This window comes from Panthera leo, chromosome A2 (genome assembly GCF_018350215.1).
Source record: "Panthera leo isolate Ple1 chromosome A2, P.leo_Ple1_pat1.1, whole genome shotgun sequence".
In the NCBI taxonomy this organism is placed as follows: domain Eukaryota; kingdom Metazoa; phylum Chordata; class Mammalia; order Carnivora; family Felidae; genus Panthera; species Panthera leo.
In genome coordinates this window covers 93,920,907-93,941,302 of record NC_056680.1, presented here as the reverse complement: position 1 = coordinate 93,941,302, position 20,396 = coordinate 93,920,907, and the positions used below count along the sequence as shown (strand labels likewise).

Sequence of the window (20,396 nt, the reverse complement as noted above, 5' to 3'; positions counted from 1 at the left end):
GAAGCTCCATTTGTTTAATTAATATCCCGAACTACACTGTGCCTTGTTAATTTCCATGTTGATAATGCTACAGTTGGCAGACACATCTTTGTTTTTTCCTTTTTCCCTAGACCTGTTCTTTTTCTTCTTTTCTTTGTGTAAAGGGTATGTACTGGCTTTGTGAAATCCCTGTAGCAAGTTGTGAATGATGTATGAAGTGAAAAGTCTTTACTCAGGGCACAGTAGGAAGACAGAAAGTGCTGTGCATTCACTGCTGGGCTGAGTTTTTGACTGTGTGCTGGAGTCAGAAGATATTCCACATGCATCCTACACTGCCTCAAAATCCCAGGAGTTCTCAACTGGGTGGCATGGGGCATAGTCCTACAGAAAGGCAGAGAGATGAATTTATTGACCTCCAAAGGTCCTTCTTGGCACTGTGATTCTGCATGCACTCCAGGTAGGTTTTTTCCCAGTATTTTAAACAAAAGAACAAGAATAGGAATCCAGAGTCTGAGTCCAGAGTGTAGAAAATTAACCCATTCCCTGGCCTGTGAAACAGGAAGATGGAGAAGGAGGTTGGTAATTATCAACTTTCCACAAGCTAATATCACTTGGAGAGCATATGTTTCTATACCTCAGCTTGAGAGAAAATATTTTTATGCCCTGTGGGGCCAAAAAAAAAAAAAAGAGCTAGCCTTGTAGTTTATGCACTATTTTCCTTTCAAGGAATCAGAACTCTATGAGAGTTATCACAATTTTCTTGTGAGCTGAGTGTCACATTGGTGCATGATCTAAAATTATCCCATGTTTCAAAACTAGATACCTAATTATCCGACAAACATAGAATCAATTTGACGTTATCCACAGTTGACTTATAGATTCATGGATTAACTATGGTTCAGGTCCAGCAGGGATGTGGGGGCACAGACCTATGGGGAAGGGGAGCTGAATAATTAGTCACTGGCTAATTATTGATAACTGTAACTTCCTTGAAGACAAACAGAAGGGGTTAGGAGATCAGCTCTGTTTGCAAGGAATCGAAGCAGAAAAGACAATGTCCTCCCACTCAGTCTCTTACTCATTTCTTCCTCCTAACAGCAAGCCCAGAAATCTCAAGCCTTGAGTCCTCTCTTTTAGGTGTGTGTGTGGGGGGGGGGGGGGGGGGGGGCGGGGAGAAGAAGCAAACAACTATTCCTTAAGTATTAAGCAATTTTTGGGAGTGAGCCAGTTGTAGATCATGTTGCTCCTTAACAACACTTACGACAATACTGAATGACTAAGCTATAACTCTAGTTTTGTTTCTATGCTTAAGTTTTCACTTTACATGACTACCCTTCCACTCCTCTCTCAATCTCATTTACCTAGTCCAATGAGGGTTGACTACTTTACCTCTCTCATCTCAGAAGATGGGCAATTATTATCCAAGCTGACAGAAACACGGACTTTCAAAATTTCACTCTTTCCCAAACTCCTCAGGAATTAATGATTAGGTTTTACACATTCCATTCAAAGTCAGACTATCTTTAGATACATGACTGAAGAAAGGATAAACTGGTGGCCTACCATTCTCTCAGCCTTGTATTTGAGTGACACATCCTGTACCTGCATTCACAACGAGTGTAGTGAACCTAGGAAAGACCCACGAGGAAGCAAGTGGCCTTAAATAAAGTATAGTTAAACTTGAGAGAAAATATTTTTTACACCCTGTGGGGCCAAAAAAAGAGCTAGCCTTGTGGCTCCTTTAATCCTGAAGAAAACAGAGATACGGCAATAGTTTTCAAGATCAGAGATTCCAGAGAATATGGGGAGCAGTGGTATTGAAATAATTCTGGAAAGAAGGAATGAGCTCAATGAACAGCCGGGAGATTTGTGTGAGAGTCATGATAAATCATTCACCTAACTCTTACCAGCTCTTGCCTTTGATTATGAAGAGGTTTCATTTTATTCTTTGGATCAGTTATTCCTGGGTACTTATAATAATAGAAAATTCTCAGAAGGGGAATATCTTGTAAAATAGTTAGGGGTAGAAACTTTTGAGAACTAAAGGAATATTATTGCCCATAAGAACAGAAAGCAGATATTACTTACAGCTCCAAACAGTGTGGTGAATCTGTTTGGGGAAAATAGGTAGTCTGTATTCATGCGTGATTTTCTGTGTTGTGGTAAAATGGTATTAGGGCATTTCAAGTCCCCATTTCATAATTTTTCTTGTTCCACGCCATTTGCCCTTACCTCCTTTCCAAATGGATCTTGGTGCCTGCAAGCTTCTTGCACATACCTCTGAATTCTATTTCAAATTTTCCCCCTCTATCACTTTTGAAGACTGTTAAGTGCTATTTATCCATCAACTAACTGCCTGCCAACTTCCAGTCATCAAATGACTAAACCAAAAGAGGGGGTGATAGTAGAGGAACCTGACCTGACATTTAAGTTAAAACAATCCATTGTATCTCCAAGAGGAAGATACAATCTTAGGGCTCCTGTATGGCTGGAATATATTTTCTTACTGAGACTTTTATTCATTTTAAGTAGCATGAAAAATAACTGGTCCAGAGAATAAAATGAAACCTCTCTGTAAAAAAAGCAAGTGCCTTAAGCAAAGGTGGTAACAAACCTTGAGACACAGGTTTGTCTGCACTCAAAATTCAGCAGGGTTCTATCACTGAGCACATCATGAAAATATGAATTAAATTTTACAAATAAAGACTGTAGGCTCTGGGTCCATTAGAAGCATATTTAACTGTCAAGATACAAAACACTTTTCTCTCTAGTAGTAAAGATCAAACAGAAAATGTTTGATCCTGAATGCAAATCCTGAGTGCAAATTTACCCTCTCTCTTTACCAATAGATCATTCCAACAACAAAACAAACGCATAAGGAAGCAGTTGAAAGCCTCACAGCCTTACAAACAGTCACTCCTCGATGGCAGGAATAGACAGACCTGTCATAATGCCACTGCTTGGGCTCATCGATGGCAGGCACAGGCAATGAATTTCACTGAGTTTATTTTTAGCATCATTCTTAAAACATTCAACACACAAATCACATCCTCCGAACAGTAGTACTTGATGGAAGCACAACTTATTCACACCCTCAGCAGCGAGAGATCGTGCCAGTCCATGACTTGGGAGATTGTAGAGTGCTCCTCCAAGCTTCACGCCAGCCCTCAGTGATTTCTTACAGATATTTACTTTTGCACATGGCATATAGAACATTAAAAGGGTTTTGAAAAATCCCTCAGTTTTTTAAGTTCTGAAGGATTATTAACTTCAAAGTCTGAAGAAATGTCGCCCTTCTATCTTTGGAAATGCCAGGAGCCTTTGCATATCCCTACCACAGTACCAAGCAACCCCCAGCAGAGAAGAACGATTACTGCCTCGGTGGCGAGAGGATGGCTTTTGATCTCTTAACATATTGGAAATTACTTAAAGGTAAGCCATCTGCTAGCTGAGGAACAAAAACAGATTACATCACACCCTGCTAGAAAGATTGTGTTAAATCCTGTATATCAAGGCTTTTAATAATTCTATATTAAGTCAGCTAATAGGATTAGGTACACATTTTCTTTAGGCTTATTTCCTCAACTATTAAAAAAAACTTTTTGTGTGTGTTTGACGATCTGCAAAATTCAAGAGTATTCCACTGTGAATAAAAAGGGTTCTTTCAAGAGGAAGCATTTCTTCGGATCACCACTGCTCTCCAAAGAGATGTACAGCAGAAGTGCCTTTCCAGAGCAGTTTTTTTTTTTGGGGGGGGAGGGTAAGCCAGTTCATTTCTGTTATTGCTAATATGATTTATTGCCTGTGTACTACAAACCTTCATACCTCCATTATTCTTCAGCTGGTCAGGGGTAGGATCCAGGATCATGGGTGAGGTAAGGTCCCCTCAATACTAGCAATTAGTGGTAACAGTGGTTGACCATGGTGTGCCACCAGCACTGAGGGTGATAAAGGAATAAGCCTTGGTTAATAAGAGTTTAAAGCATCTATAAGACTGGACAGTCCAAGCCTTGAACTCTAAAATTATGCAACACAAGAAATTCTGTATTCTAAAATTACACGCAGCCCAAACCAAACATACTGTCTTCCCTGTCTGTGGTAAACTCCAGGTCATGGGACTATTAGAATATATTCACTTGGTGACATGTGGGGAATAAAAAGAAAGGGCCTTCTTCATCCTTTGGCCCTTCTTTCATTAATTTGGCTAGTGTTATTCTACAATCTCAGAGCATTAAATATGCACATGACATAAATTAACCTCCATTCATTGCATCTAAATCTTTCATAAGAGGTTCATTTACTCCCTCTGTGATACTGAGAGTTACATAAAGTTTTCACAGTGAAAGCAACAAATACCTTTATCTCTCAGTGGTTCTTAAAGTAGTTCTTTAAAACGAAACAAAAAAAGGTCTCTCTTCTTCTAAGAAAAGGTAGTTCTTATCTTGATGACAAAAGGTTACAAATTATTATTGAGAGCTGAATACAGGATTAAACATATTTAGAAACCAACTTAATGTGTTGCATATTTAAAACACTTGAGAAGATTTCATTGTTACATTTCCAAAAGATTACTAGAAATAATTGCCATGACTTTGTCTTAATTATTGAATCAAACAGGGTAATATGAATTTAATGAGAAAGGAAACCATAAAATCAGTAGCCCATTTAGTTACTGTATATTATACCTTGCTGAAATGGTCTAAGCTTTCTTTGTGCACTCTTTACAAATAAAATAAGCACAATTAATAATAAATCTGGTGTGCCTGTGTGGCTCAGTTGGTTCATTCCACTCTTGATCTCAGCTCAGGTCATGATGTCACCCTGAGATCAAGCCCTGCATTGGTCTCTATGCTGGGCATGAAGCCTGCTTAAGATTCTTTCCCTCTCTCTCTCTGCCCTTCCCCTGATCTCTCCCTCTTTGCTCTCTGCCCTTCCCCTGATCTCTCCCTCTTTGCTCTCTGCCCTTCCCCTGATCTCTCTCTCAAAATAAATAAATAAGTAAATCTAGCACTAGCTACCATATATTGAGGTATTTTGTTTGTTAGCACTTTGAAAATATTGCCAGTAATCCTAGTAGGGTTTTCTGTGAGGTGAATGTTATCACTTTCTGTTTACTGGTGAGAAAACAGAAATTCAAAGTGGTTTAAAAGTACCTGCAGCAATTAAGGAATAAGGAACCAAATTAGGGTTTGATACCAAAATCTATATCCTTTCTGTCAACATCTGGTTGATCCCAGACTGACAGGTGCCAAGAGGTCAGACATAATCTTGCTTTTTACACTGTGACTTGATTCAGCTTTGTGTCTAATCTCTGAATGAATGGACAGAATGATGCCATGTCCTTTGAATGCTTAGGATTCAGTCAGGGGATCTCACATTATGCTCCTTCAGGCCAGTCTCTACTATGCTTCTTCAGGATACTGATGTTCCTTCCATTAGTTTGAGGTACCCAAACGAAATACTGGAAGTCTTTTCCCAGGCCACAGAATTTCTGTCATTAGCCATCAGCTTCTGAACTAAGAATTACCTTTAGAATCAAAATATAGATCTATGAATTTCATTCAGATTTAAATACTTGCCCCAGACTACTACATGTATTAGACTGCTAAAAAATAGAGGAATTACCACAAGCATAATGCCATTCTGATTTGATGACTACTACTAAAACATGAGAACTCCTTCTAAAAATGCCATTTATTCTTGTATTAACTTTTTCTTATTTTTCACAGCTCTAACCTCTAATATAACTCAAGCACCAGGAACTCACTTAGCATGTGTTCAATGGCCTTCTATGGTTGACTACGCATCTCTCACATTGCTTGATAAAGATTATGGCCCCAATATAGTGAATCAGCTCTACTTTTGTTGCTGTTATTATTGATTCAACCATGGCCTTAATCATAGTTACCCATCACTCCAAAAATGTGGTTTAATCCTACTCTGCAACACGCCGTCTGGAATATGAAGGATTTTATTAAAGTCTGCCCTTGCTTAGTTAGACTCCTAGAAATAAATCAGCAGCCATGTTGTATAAGGGAAAAAGCAGAAAAGAGCCTTGTTGATTTCCTATCTCAGCCTTCATTTGAAGCAAGTTACTTATTCCCTTTAAGCCTCAGTTTCCTCATGTAGAAAGTGAGAACAGCATCTACCTTCCAGAGTTCTAAGTACAGCAATTTATATTAAAAAGAACCAGAATATAGTAGGCACTGAACAAAGGTAGTTACTGTCATCATCTTTCATAATAATGACTGATGGTTCATAGTGCTAGCATTCATAATAAAAATTATAATCATCATGCAGTTTTGTTTCCTATTAGATACATTACATAAGAAAACCTAACATTCAGTGGTAACACCATAACAGAATCTAAGTAGAGTGCAAGTTTTCCCAGCCTCCTGCTGTTATCTATCTTCCTATCGAACAGATATAACCCTGAGGACAGATGACCATCAGAGGCCATGCCAGCTAAAAGCTTGGCTACCACTTTCACCTCCATTTGCATTGGATCAAGTCAATGTGCTTTCAGCTTCCACAAGTATAAAAAGCCAGCAAACCAATGAAGCTCTTATAGTCTCACACAATCTTATTAAGTATCTTATCTATTTCAATACCTGCCAGCAGGTATGGGATATTAGAATGTGCATACCAGGAATCCACTGCAGTCTTGAATCAGTGACCTTGACTCAGAAATGACATTTTGTATATCAAAATAGACTGGTGTATAACATTCTAAAAGACAGGAATGGCCTTCAGCTAATACAGATCAATTTCCACTCAGCTTCAGCCACCATCTAATTACTGCTGACTTCTTTAACCTTTCTCACTTCCTTTATGGATTATATTTCTCTCCACTCTACCGCCATTTGCTTTATTTGGTGACATATCAAACTTAAAATTATATGATAAGGTTTCACATTTTTCTTCTTATGTTTTTTATTGTGCTGAATTTATTTAGAAACAAATTATTTTCTGAAGGAGAAGAACTTTTAATGAACTGACTTTTTACTTTACCTCTATATTCACTTCTTACATCTTGATTTGTTAAAAAGAATACTCTGATGTCCTCCATCACATGTTTCACAATGATGGAACCCTACCACTGTCTTTAACATTACCATAGTATATTAGCCTGTATAGAAGTATATTGTATACTAAGGTATACAATATAATAAATTGTATATAAGTACACAAGTATAATACATTGCATATTAAAAGGAAAAACTAAACCTTAAAGTGAAAACAAACCACTAGTATTGCAAAGGGGGTTACTGGAGTGACAGAAGGAATTGTCTTCTTTCTGAATCCTCATTTTTATCATCACTGATTTAGGCACTGAACTTGAACTTTAGACTCAGACACTTCTTGGGCCAAAACCTGGCTTTGCTACTCATAAGCTGTAGGTTCTTTGGCAAGATGCTTAAACCATCTCCCTAACTGGAAAATAGAAATAATTATTTGACCTCTAAAGATCATCATGATGATTAAATAAAATGAAATTATGTAAAGTGCCTGGCATATAAATTCTCTCTCAGCAAATAAGTACATTTGAAACCTACCAGCGGGACAGCAGCCTGGACTAGGGGTCTCCTGAAAGGGGAGCCTGAGGCAAAAGCTTCTGTATTACTACTTTTCTGGCTTGCAAGGAGCAAGAGTGGGGGGGGTGGGGCGTGGCAAGAGGAATGAAGCAGAGAATAAGTATGCAAAATCAAGAGAACTGCAACTAAGGTAGTCTTCCTGATACTGGATATACTCCTTCGTGGTCATATTCTGGAGCAGTAGCTCTAGCTCCACATAGTCATCAGGACTGTCTACAATTGCCTATACAACAACTCCCTTATTTGCTGCTGGCTTACTGGCATGAAGATTCCACACTGTGGTAGTTCACAGTTCAAGTTCAGTGGAACTTTTTCTGTGTACCTGGTAGAAGTGGCCCTCCCACTTCTTCACCCCATAGTAGAAACCAGTACCTTAAGTTTGTAGGGACAGAAAGTACAAATTTCACAAGGGAGTTGCTGTCCTTACAGTGTGGATGTAATCTGCCTTTGATCTTTCCTCCTTATGGGCATTGAGGATAACACATTCACCAGTTTCACTGTCTCATACCTAGTACCAGAGGCCCTTTTAATCCACTTGAAAGAAAGATAACCACATCTGGCACAGATGTGACTAGGGCCACCACCTGGTTAACTTTATGACGGTTCTATATCATTCTTCATGATTCCCTCAGGATTATTCAGGGCCAGATAGGTAAATTGAACCAGGGATATGATGATGACTATCACATTTGTATCCTTCAAGTCTGATAGTGACATTAAGCTCTGCAATTCCTCCTGGAATGCAGTGCTGTTTCTGTTCTACAATCTTGGCCAAGGATAGCAGTTTCAGAGGCTTCTACTAGGCCCTTCCTACCATAATAAACCTTACAACCACTGAGTTGGGAACTAGTGTGAGGGTTCTACCAGCTGATGTATTTATCCCAATGATACACTCAGAATATAAGAAATAACCTCAAGATGGGTGTGTGAATACTTTGCACCCACCGTGAGACAACTGTGGGCCAAAACTCCACTGTGATGATGTAGCTCCAATGAGCTCCCACTCTTACTGGAGATGCCTGGTGGCACTTCAGATCCCTTGGTATCATTTCAGCCCTGATTCTTTATCTAACAGACTTTAAAGGGCCTGAGTTTCCCCTTCAACAGTGCAAGAGTTACTCTAACAAATGGCCACAGGTCATTTGGGGGAAAAATCAGAGAAATATTTCCTGTATATACTTATGGTTACATTGAAGAGTCTTTCCTCAAGGGATTCTGGGCTTCCCACTAATCACTGAACTATGGCTCCATGAACGGATTTAGATCTGGAAATTGAGTGATGGGCTTTCTACCACAATTGTTGATATTAGCATTCTTTTCACCAAGCTTCAAGACACATCTGAACAGACTATTACAGCTGCTTCCTGGGCTTCTTTTGTAGGATATCAAATCCAAAACATGGATGGGTAACCCATACCAATATATTCTCCTCTATCCTTGAGTTGAAGACCCTCAAACTCCATTCCTACACCTGTAGTATCTATTCTTAGCAGGTCACATTAGCAAATTTCTGCAATTGTTTTGGTATGTAAGCTATTCCCTCCAGGAGTAGAGCTTGGGCTGGGTTGAGACTTTACCTTGGTCAACAGTTTAGAGGTTGTAAAGAATGCTGGGGGCATATCTTAAGGAGAAAAATTATCATTTTATGAGGCATTTGCTTTAGGGTAAGTCTTAGCCCTGGCTCCTCAGAAAGTAGAGCTTGAACAAAAGTCTTACACCATACAACTTTGTTGAGAAGTATAACCCAGAAGGAGGAATATGGAGTATCAAGCAGAGAAGGATGGAGGAAAATACAAGAATGCTGATCAAACCAGCTATTGCTATGTTCAACTTACTGCTTGGTGTTGCAAGACCATCTCTGAGAAGCCCTATAACAGCTTCTTAGGACAATCTCTCTGGGAGCCAAGGGGGAAATAAAACAATTCATGGGGTCCTATTACCTATTGGTCAAATTTTTATCCCATGGGGTGCTACCCGCTTTGCATTTCTAGGTTGTATTTGCCTGGGTGCCTAGCAGGGTCCTGTGGCATTCTAAGTGTCTGCATTAACCTTTGGCAGGAAGTGCAAAGTAAGGGTATAGAGCATATCACTGTCAGGTTGAGCCTGAAATTATGTAAAACTAGTCACTACAGTATCGGCTAGAATTACAGACAGGAAAGACAGAAAGAACTGGAAGTGGTGCATGCCAGGTGTGTGATACAAGAGTGTTTCCAGATTCTTTGGGTAAGAAGTCACTTAGCATTACAGAAGCACTCTCCCTGTTTCCATATTATCTCAAACAAACAAATAAAGAAAATAGCTGGGGTTCCTGGGCAGCTCAGTTGGTTAGGCATCTGACTCTTGTTTTTGGCTCAGGCCATGATCTCAGGTTGTGAGATCAAGCCCTGCATCAGGCTCCATGCTGGGCGAGGAGCCTGCTTAAGATTCTCTCTCTCTCTCTCTCTCTCTCTCTCTCTCTCTCTCTCTCTCTACATCTACCCCACTCAACCCCCATTTGCACACATGTGAGCACATACACATACTCTCTCTAAAAAAAAAAAAAGAAAGAAAGAAAAGAAAAAGAAAAAGGAAAAAAGGAAAAGGAAAAGGAAATAGCTAGACAGAAAGTAATTAAAAGTTAATGGCTTATGAGCTCACTCAGTTTTCCCTCCAAAAATAATCTGGTTATGGAGTAACCTATGGCTCCTTTTACTCCCCTATCAGGGCGGGTACTGTTAGTCCTATAAGAAGAAAACTGAAGCTCAGACAGGCTGTGCTTTACAGAGTTAACAGAGCAAGTAAGTGGCAGATCTGGAGCCATAATCTAATTTATTTACCCAGAAAGTATTTGTTTTGGTGAACCATAGAGCCAATTCATCTTTTCTCTCCTCTCTAGAAATTCTTTCTCATGACTTTCAGCTTTGAAAGTATGCTCCCATAAGACTTGTTTGTATACTAAAATGAGTCTTGAAGCTAGGGTACTAAAATAAGTTGGACTTTAAAACATTATCTGTGGTGTTCTATCTTCAATTTTATCTTCCTCAGTTTGTTTGCTAGTTTTCAGTGTGGAAGAAACTTGAGTGGAGGTAACAAATGAGGATGGTCCAAACTGGTAGCAACACATCAACCACGTCTATATGACAGCAAGTCCTGTTCTGCTATTTGTATTTAGTTCATTACTTCTGAATGAATCTAACCTGCCCTGCAGGGTTAATGCCATCTAACCCTGCATTTCTCTCAGCCTCTAGGTAGTTACCCAGACATAGCAGCTGCTCCATGAAACTTTGTTGAAAGAATACAGAATAAACCCTCCCTAAACATATGAGGAAGCATCCTCCTTTTCCCCCTCAGGGCTAAGGCAAGCTCTGCAGGCCACATATTTTATAAAATACCCTTTGGTAAATGAAGTAATTTTCAAATGAGTAGAGTAACCTTAGACATTAGGAAGACAATTAGTAAGGACTTTGTACAAAAGGATTATTATATAACCCTTCTGAGGATTTCATGACATCTCGAGCTTCTTTTTAAAATATCAAGTACACATACGATGGTACAAGGCAGCTAAGAAAATATAAAGATTCAACTGTCTTTTTTCTAAAAGCTCTACTAGTTTTGTAGCAGCACTAAAAGAGTCCTTGGAAGGGTACGTGTAATTTACCTCTGGGCTTGGGAATGTGAGACTGGTGTCATTAGCCAGTTCTTCCCTGGGTGACTTGTAACCATTTCTGTACAGTCGCCTCCTTTGTGGTTAATGAGCCCCAGGAGTGGGAGCTGTTAAATACACTTACCAAGAGTTAAACTCCACTGTGCTTCCTGCCTCTACTGCAGTAGTCAGTGCTGAGCAGGGGAAAACAGGAGTCTTGACTTTTTTCCAAGGGTTGAGTCACAATGAGACACTGCTTTCATCAGAACCTTTGATGCTATTGCTGTTTTCACTTTTTCTGTAGATATTTTCCAAGACTTCCCATCAGTAATGGAGAACCCTCAAAATCAGTGGGAACCAGCTGATTTTTCCTAATTTATTCTGAGTTTTTGGAACCTTCAGCACCATTTCCAAACCAATGCAAGGTGTATTGGTATAGTGATGGGGTTACAGTGATGGGGCCTGGAGCCTGGCTGCCTGGGTTGAAATCTGCTTCTGCCACTTACTGATTGTGTGACAGTGGATTTGTTACTTACCCTTTCCATACCTTAGTTTTCTTCTCTATAAAATGTATACATAAATAGGGTGCACCTAATAGGATCATTGTTAAGACATAAACAGATAAATATAGGTAAAACACATAGCTCAGCACCTGACACATGGTAAGTGCTCAATTAACAGGAGTTATTACTCTTAGACACTGTAAGCTCGAATCACTTCCCAATGCCTTCTGTGAGTGCATTTGAGAAATGGATAACAAGAAACAGCTTCTCTGAAAAGATTTGGTTGGGAAAAGAACACATTCCTAGAATTGGTTTGAATTTTTCAGGTCTCATATCTTTTCCTCTTATGAAAAAGGAGGTCAATATTCCTTTAAGACGGGCAGGTACTGTTCATCACAAATCAGAGAGAATTTAAGTGAATATTCCTTCCTGCATATTTCCTCAAAGGATCAGTTCTTCTTTGGGGTAAGTACCAGACTCCATCTAAGAAACCTTATTCATATGGGGCCGCCCTCTCTCCACCCTGAATTGGCAGTGTATACAATGCAGTCACTCTAGGCTTTCACCACAGTGTGAATTATTTTCTCAAAGAGGAAAGCAACAAGAGGACAGGGTCAACATTGTTCAGCAGAATAGTCTTTAGTAATAGTCCTTAGTAACTCTGTTATTAAAGGGAATTCACCATTTGAGCCAACCAAACCATTTCTTTCTTTGGGCAGCATCTCTCTTGCAGTCCACATTTATGACCACTGAATCAAACCCAGCATAAGGTGGTGTATCTAAAACATAAGTAAAAATAGATTTATACACAAACACTCATATATAAAATACTTCTAGGTATGTAGGTACACGTATGGTAGATATGTATATATAACATATATGCCTTTTTATATAGAGAGAGGCTTGGTCTTTTATTTTGCTTGCAGCAAGTTCTTATCTACCCTTGGTCTAATAATTAAACAATTAAGGTTCATTTACAATAATTAAACATTACAACAAAGCAGTAAGTAGGCATTAACTCACTTGAGAAATATGTTCTATTTTAGATTCAGCACAACAACATAGTAGCCAAAGTCAGAAAAGCATTCGAATTTGGCTCATGGCTCAGTGTTAGTTAGCATCCTTGGAGACAGACAAGTCTCCAGTTACTACACCAGAAATAGGAAAGGCCCCACAATCAGTCTGAACCAGTAGGAATGTTATCACCACTATGCTTAGTTTCAGTTGTAAGTAGTTCAGGAGATGCCAATTCTTGTGCCATCTTGAAGATTAGGAAGAGGGTGTGCATTTGCCCAGCTTTTTGCCAAGCATTAATTAGGATTCTTCATTTATCTTAAACTCCATTGTGTGAAATATTAAGACTGCTGGGCTTCAATTAGAGGAAGGAAAATCTTGGTCTTCTTATCCGCTCATCCAACATGAGCTCAAAGATACCTTACAAGTTTCAGCTTCGGAACCTGAGAAGTTTAGGGTTGCACTGCCCATATGGCTCCTGAGAGGAGAGAAGTGAGAAACTCAAAGTGACCACACTCTAGCCCAAATAACCTGGCCAGTTCTTTGTCTGCTGTGTGCTGCCCCAGCCCTGCCTGCAGCTGTGACTGATTAGGGCTGGGTGCTTTCAGTGCAAGATAGCAGAAGGATTAAAAGGTTGAATAATATCTCAGCAAGATTATGTCTATCCTCATTGGCTAGCTAGACAATAGAGAAAATTTCATATTCCTTACTTTAATGGGCAAAGCCATTCAAGGCCTGTAGAAAAATTATAATACCTGGGGAGGGTGAAGATCATACCAGTTATAAGTTGCTGCTGCTGCTATTGATGACAGTTACAATATAATAATAGTTATGCTTGATTAGACAACTATTATTTACAATATAATGTTTCTGGTATTACAGTTTGACTTTAAAGCATATACTCTTAAGGGCTATATTAAATTGCCCATGTAACCTTATCATGTTCCAGTGTATTAAATCCCTTACTGGTTATCTATAAGATCTTGAGGAAAAGGAACACATAATATTAAAGTTTGCTAAGATAAATGATCTGTCAAAATACAGAGTTTTTGTAACAGAGCTGGGGTGATGTTAGTGAGAGGAGCTATTTATGAAGGTCAAACACTAATCAGATGCTACTATGAAGGTGTTATTAGCCATTCAGCAACAAAAATGGTAAGGGGGTGTCCAAGAAATAAGATATAGGGATGAAAGGTCCTCACAGACTGAAATTTTCCATAGACAGAAATTGCTTGGGTTGCAGCTTCACCCCAACTATTGGGGTTCAGTTTGAAGCCCTAGTCCAAACCTGCCTGGGAAGAAGACACTATTTTTTGATTAATTCTAGTAGTTTTAGTAATATTAGATAGGTTTATTTTATACAACAACTTCATAAATAAATCAGGGCAAATATTCTAAGGGTGCAAAGTCATTGTCAGTGCTACAGTTACCAGACAACTTGTATTACATCTCTCAGCTGTAATCAGGGTATGAAAAGGACTTGTGAAAGCTTAAGAGATAAAGTGGAAAAGCAGAATTCTCAAACATGGGTTTTGTTCTCTAAAAATCATCATGTTTTCTATACCAGGGTTCCTACTCAATACCAAAGAGGTTATGGGTAATCATACTCCCATACCCACAACTTTGTCAATGACTACCATCAACACCAGCTGACATAAGTTGGTGATGAATCAAATATGGCTGGCCATGGACTGGTTGCCAATTAAACATTGTAAAACTCTTAGTCTTTGCCCAGGTTCCTTGTCACTAATAACAGAAACCAGAGCAAGAAGATGTCTGTCTTTCTCTGGTGTGAAACTGGAATTCCAGAGGAAAGACTTTTCTCATCTGCCTCCTCCAGAAAAGATATCAGAAATAGCACTGTGGTGAAAGCAGAAAACAAAGTAGAGGTGTTGGGGTCTGAAGAATGCATGAAAGTTACTACTTGACCCTTTGTCTGCAGACTAAGGCAATTTAGTTTGAAATAACCAGGATTTTTAAAATGCCTCTCTAGAGCCAAAATATGCCACCATATCAAATGTTAAATCATAAGATTGGAACACAGAGGCATGCAAACTCTTTTTAAAGCTGGCATTATATAATGGAGATATATATATATGAACCTTTTGTTCTTCAACAAACATTAAACATTTAACCAACATTCAGAAATAATTTAAAGCTGACCAGTTGCACAAGGGAAAATGAGAAGGGGAAATGGATGGTGGTACAGAGAAGTGTGAAGGGAGACAAGCCCTACTATAAGCTCACAGTCTAGAGCCTCAGGTTTATAGGGCTTCCAGAATTAAGAGAAGGTTCCACATCTTTTGAATCAAGTCAGACCAAGGGACAACTCAGTCACTCCATTCTCAGTTTAAGGTCTTCAAAAATCCTTTTTTTAAGCTCTGATTTTTTAAATTAATTAGTTAATTTTTTAATTTACATCCAAGTTAGTTAGCATATAGTGCAACAATGATTACAGGAGTAGATTCCTTAATGCCCCTTACCCATTTAGCACACCACCCCACAACCCCTCCAGCAACCCTCTGTTTGTTCTCTATATTGGAGTTTCTATAGTTTCATCCCCCTCCCTGTTTTTATATTATTTTTGCTTCCCTTCTCTTATATTCATCTGTTTTGTATATTACAGTCCTCATATAAGTCAAGTCATATGATATTTGTCTGCTCTAATTTCACTTAGCATAATACCCTCTAGTTCCATTCATGTAGTTGCAAATGGCAAGATTTCATTCTTTTTGATTGCTGAGTAATACTCCATTGTATATATATACCACATCTTCTTTAACCATTCATCCATCAGTGGACATTTGGGCTCTTTCCATACTTTGGCTATTGTTGCTAGTGCTTCTATAAACATTGGGGTGCATATGTGCCTTCAAAACAGCACACCTGTATCCCCTGGATAAATACCTAGTAGTGCAATTGCTGGGTCGGAGGGTAGTTCTATTTTTAATTTTTTGAGGAACCTTCATACTGTTTTCCAGAGTGGCTGCACCAGTGTGCATTCCATCAGCAGTGCAAAAGAAATCCTCTTTCTCCGCATCCTTGTCAACATCTGTTGTTGCCTGAGTTGTTAATGTTAGCTATTCTGACAGGTGAGAGGTGGTATCTCATGGTGGTTTTGATTTGTAGTTCCCTGATGATGAGTGATGTTGAGCATTTTTTCATGTGTCTGTTAGCTATCTGCATGTCTTCTTTGGAGAAGTGTCTATTCATGTCTTTTGCCTATTTCTTCACTGCGTTATTTGTTTTTTGGGTGCTGAGTTTGATAAGTTCTTTATAGATTTTAGAGACTAACCCTTTATCTGATATGTCGTTTGCAAATATCTTCTCCCATTCTGTCAGTTGCCTTTTAGTTTTGCTGACTGTTTCCTTCCCAGTGCAGAAGCTTTTTATTTTGATGAGGTCCCAGTAGTTCATTTTTGCTTTTGTTTCCCTTGCCTCCAGAGACATGTTGAGTAAGAAGTTGCTGTGGACATGATCAAAGAGGTTTTTGCCTGTTAAAGCTCTGATTTTTAACGTCCAGCTGACATTTTTATTGTGATTTAACATTCCATTCTTCAAAATGTTTCGGGAAATTAACGTTTGGCCTACTTGATAGATTGCCAATTTGCGGCAGGGCTGCAAGGATGATGGCCACTGTGTTTCCCTTTAATTCTTTCCAATACCAAAGATGTCATGTGGAGACGGTTATTTACCATGATTCTAGTCCCAACAGTGAGAGATCTCTTTAACAGAATCAAGTGAGAAGGCTATGGGGTAGTTCCCCAGGAGCCTGTGCTCATAGCTTTTTTCCAAAGAGGCCTCAGTTTCCTCATATGTAAAAGGACAGGGATAGCTTTCTTGTGATCCCTTTCCAACTCTAATGTGAAGTCTTTACAAAGAGTTACAGTCTATTCCCCTGAATGTCTATAGTACCTTACTTCTTGAGGTGTTCAAAACATAGTTTCTCATTCATTTCTGCCATGTAAAAGACAAGTAAGACTAACCACATAACTTTAGTTTAAGGAGTTAAAAGTGAGAGCTGGAAACTTTTTTTTTTTTTTTCATGTGACAATAAAAATAAGAGACAGGACCAAAATGCTAAGTAACTCAGTGTTAGTCCTGAGTGAAAGTGAATTCAGGAAAGTCCATCTTTGGCCTATACTCAAATCCCACTTATGACTGTTCCTTGTTCCCTACAGAAAGGTTATTATTCTCTGTTATAGTAGTGATTTTTTAAAACCATTCTCAGGGACACTGTATTTGAATAGAGTCTAAAAAGTGAAAAAAAATTGTCATGATCCTAAGGTAAATCTTAGGAAAGATAGGTACTTTGAGCAGAGAGTCTGACCTACTAACAAATGCATAGGCTACCATGCTCTGCCTTCATGTCTCCACTTGCCTTCGTGAATAAAATCCAGAGACAGTGATTGGAAGTAAACAAAATACAAAACTCTTCCCTTCCTTCCTATAACAGCCTTTCCAGGTTGGCAACTCCTTTTTCCCAGAAATCATCACAACAAGGAAATGGGTACCATAACCCAGACCTTGCTGTCTCCTCATGTACTTCTGCATCCATCCCTCAAAATTCTTTCAAGGTTTTCTGATTGTCTCTTACTTGCTGCTTCTCTAAGGAGAAACTATGCCCAATAGTAACTAACCTAAGCTATATCTGATCAGTGCAAACTTTATTAATTTCATTAATCTACTTCTAACTGCCTTTCCTATATATGAAGGGAAAAATCAAAGCTCTGGGAAATAAACTACAAATAGCCCCACAATAGTAGCAGGATGGCATTTCAAAAGAAGGCATCAAAGAAAGCTCACCAACAGTGATACTTTTTCCTAATGGTTCTGGAAGGATAATTAAGTTGTTTATCACCTTTGATGCTTATAACCCTAACACAGGTGTTCCCTAGAAACCAATTAAAAATACTTACAGCTGATAAAGAGTGCCTCTTAGCTCAACAAATTTACTAATAATTCCAATCCCATTTGGAAAAAACATCTTGTCAGGTCTTTTGACACCAAAAGGCAACTTTCACACTCATTTACACTTCAGTGCCCATAGTGATAAGCACACACAGGGTATTTACTCAGTCTCCCTTGATCTCAATAGTGGAGTCCTCCAGAAAGCTTCCCTTGGCTATTGAATGACAACTTTAGTTTCAAAGTATGAATTGTGCTCAGTAGCTTGCAATTTCCTTTGAAAGGAAATAGACTAGGATCTCTCAGATGATACCTTTGCCTAATTGTCAGGAAATAATGGTGCCTTGAATCTACTGCTCTCACTTTGTAACTTTCATGGACACCAACTTGATTATTTTTAATTTCAAGGACTCATGAAAGAGGAAAATGGTAATAGATTATTTCTGTGGCCAACTCATAAAAGGTGGCTCTCAGTGGACAGTATGGTCAGGACACATGTGTTTCCTTATATGACAGCAGTTGGTCTGCCAAGCCCCCAACCCTGGTGCCATCCATATCCATTGACTAGTATGCTGGAACCTGTCTATAGTAGGCCTTTCAGATACAATTGAAAAGTTCATTGAGAAAGTCCCCAATTCTTGTGTTTGGAGGCTCACTAGTTCTCTTGTGGGCAGTTTTCTGGTTGACTGGTGGACTACTTTTTAACTCCCTTCATCTGCCTCAGCCTCATTCTGATCAAGTCCTCCATGCTTTTGGAACTACAGTAATTCTCAGGTCATTTTCTTTCTCATTATTCTCTCTCCAGTTGGGCAAGAAGTGTGACTCTGGATGGAGGCACTCCCTCCTACCTCTGCCATTAAATAACTGTGTGACTTTGGTCATTTCCTTCTTCTCTCTGAACACTCACTTCCGTATTTGGAGGGAGAGAATTAGACCAGATGATATGTGAAGGACCTTTTAGCTCTCAATTTTTATATGATGTTTTTGGCAGATGGTAGATGGCTGACGGCAGATTTTCATACAAAACATTATTTCTTAATAATCACATTGCAAACTTGTTATTTTGTTATCAGTTTCTCATCGAGCCCTCCTGAATATAGAGTTGCATTTAAGAAGCCCATTCCTGGCCAGCATTGCTGCAGTTGAGAGAATGAGGAAGACAACAGCATGAGATAAAACTGGAAAGAGAGAAAAAATGGAGTCAAACCAAGAAATAGACTCTTAACTATAGAGAACAAACTGATAGTTACCAGAGGGAAGGTTGGAGGGAGAGTGGGTGAAAGAGATGGTGTGGATTAAGGAGTACGTGATGAACACGGGTGTTGTATGGATCGAAGTGTTGAATCAGTAGATTGTATACCTGAAACTAATATAACATTGTATGTTAACTCTACTGGAATTATTTTTTTTTTAAGACTGGAAAGAGAGGTTGGAGCCTCCTATGGAACCAATGAAGAATTTTCAACAGGTAGAAAAGTCACTTTAGATGTAAATGTGGAAAACAGATTAGAAGGAGGCCTGAGTTAGTAAATGTAGCTCTTTTGGTTAAGAAGCCACAGCAGTGCTCTAGCAAAAGGTAATACTCCTTTGTAGTAGGTGACTATGGAAATAGAAAGAAATGAATGGATTCAAGAGCTATTTGGGAGGTGAGATTTACAGGAGTTGAGGATGACGACTAGTTTTCAGGTTTATGCCATTAGATGCATGGAGGGGTCATTCACCCAAGATGTGTAACAACAGTAGAGGACTAAGAGTAGGGTAGCAGAGATGTCTTAAAATCAGTCTTAGACAACTGACTTTGAGATCACTTTTGGACATCCTATGGAGATGCCAACTAGGCAACTGGATATATAGGTCTAGAACTAAGAGGCATTTTAGGCTGGATGTACAAATTTGGGAGTCATCAGCAAATAAATGGTCATTGAAGCCCTGGGCATAGATGAAATTACTTGGGCAAGAGAACATTGAGAGAAGAAGCACTAGACTAACTCCAAATTTCAATGGCCAGGTAGGGAAGGATCAACTGGCAATGGAATGATTATGGAGGTAGAGGAAACAAGGAAAGTGCAGTGCCTGTGAAATAAAGGGCTTATTTCATGAAGCAAGGAGTGGTCAATAACATTAACTCTTGTTGAGAGATTAGGTAGGGGTAAAAAATGTTAATGTGATTTAATGACATGAAGTAACTGGTGACCTTAGAGCTGTTTTGGTGGAATAAGACTAGAGCCAGACTGGAGTGGGAAGAGGAGGAACTAAGAGATAAAGTCACAGGGACAAGTTTTAAGACCCCTTACAAAAGCTGGTTCTGAGAACCAGAAAGATGAAGAGAGTTGGTAAGAGAGATAAAGGAGTAGATCTAAGGTGACTGTGGGTTGACAATTACTTTAAAAGAAGAGAGACTCAAGCATATGTTTATTCAATAAACATTCATAGGACACACCTAGTGCTAAGCCCTATTTTAAGCAATAGGGATGCAGCAAAGAATTTGAAAATCCCTGCTGCTATGGAATCTACATTCTAGTGAGAAGACAGAGGAACAGGCAATAAACAAACATATAAGTATATAATACACTCAGTGGTGATAATGTATGCAGAAAAATAAAGAAAGGTGACAAACTATCTGGAGGAGGGAGTACTATTTACACAGTGGATGGTCAAGAAAGAACTCTGATGTATGGTTGTCAGATTTACCAAATATAGATACAGGATTCCCAGTTACATTAGAATTTCAGGTAAACCACAAATACATTTTCAGTATAAGTATATTCAATGCAA

The 20,396-nt window shown here is 38.9% G+C and overlaps 1 long non-coding RNA gene across 5 annotated transcripts in view; it reads right to left on the bottom strand.

Moving 5' to 3' along the window:
• Nucleotides 1-11,381, bottom strand: part of LOC122207382 — a 301,136-nt gene extending 289,755 nt beyond the window's left edge. For all 5 annotated transcript variants that reach the window (XR_006196817.1, XR_006196807.1, XR_006196811.1 and 2 more), the window contains exons 1-2: nucleotides 11,342-11,381; nucleotides 3,805-3,917 (exon numbers count right to left, since the gene is read on the bottom strand). This is a non-coding gene — a long non-coding RNA (uncharacterized LOC122207382). The remainder of the gene's footprint in view (nucleotides 1-3,804; nucleotides 3,918-11,341) is intronic.
• Nucleotides 11,382-20,396: the final 9,015 nt, after the last annotated feature.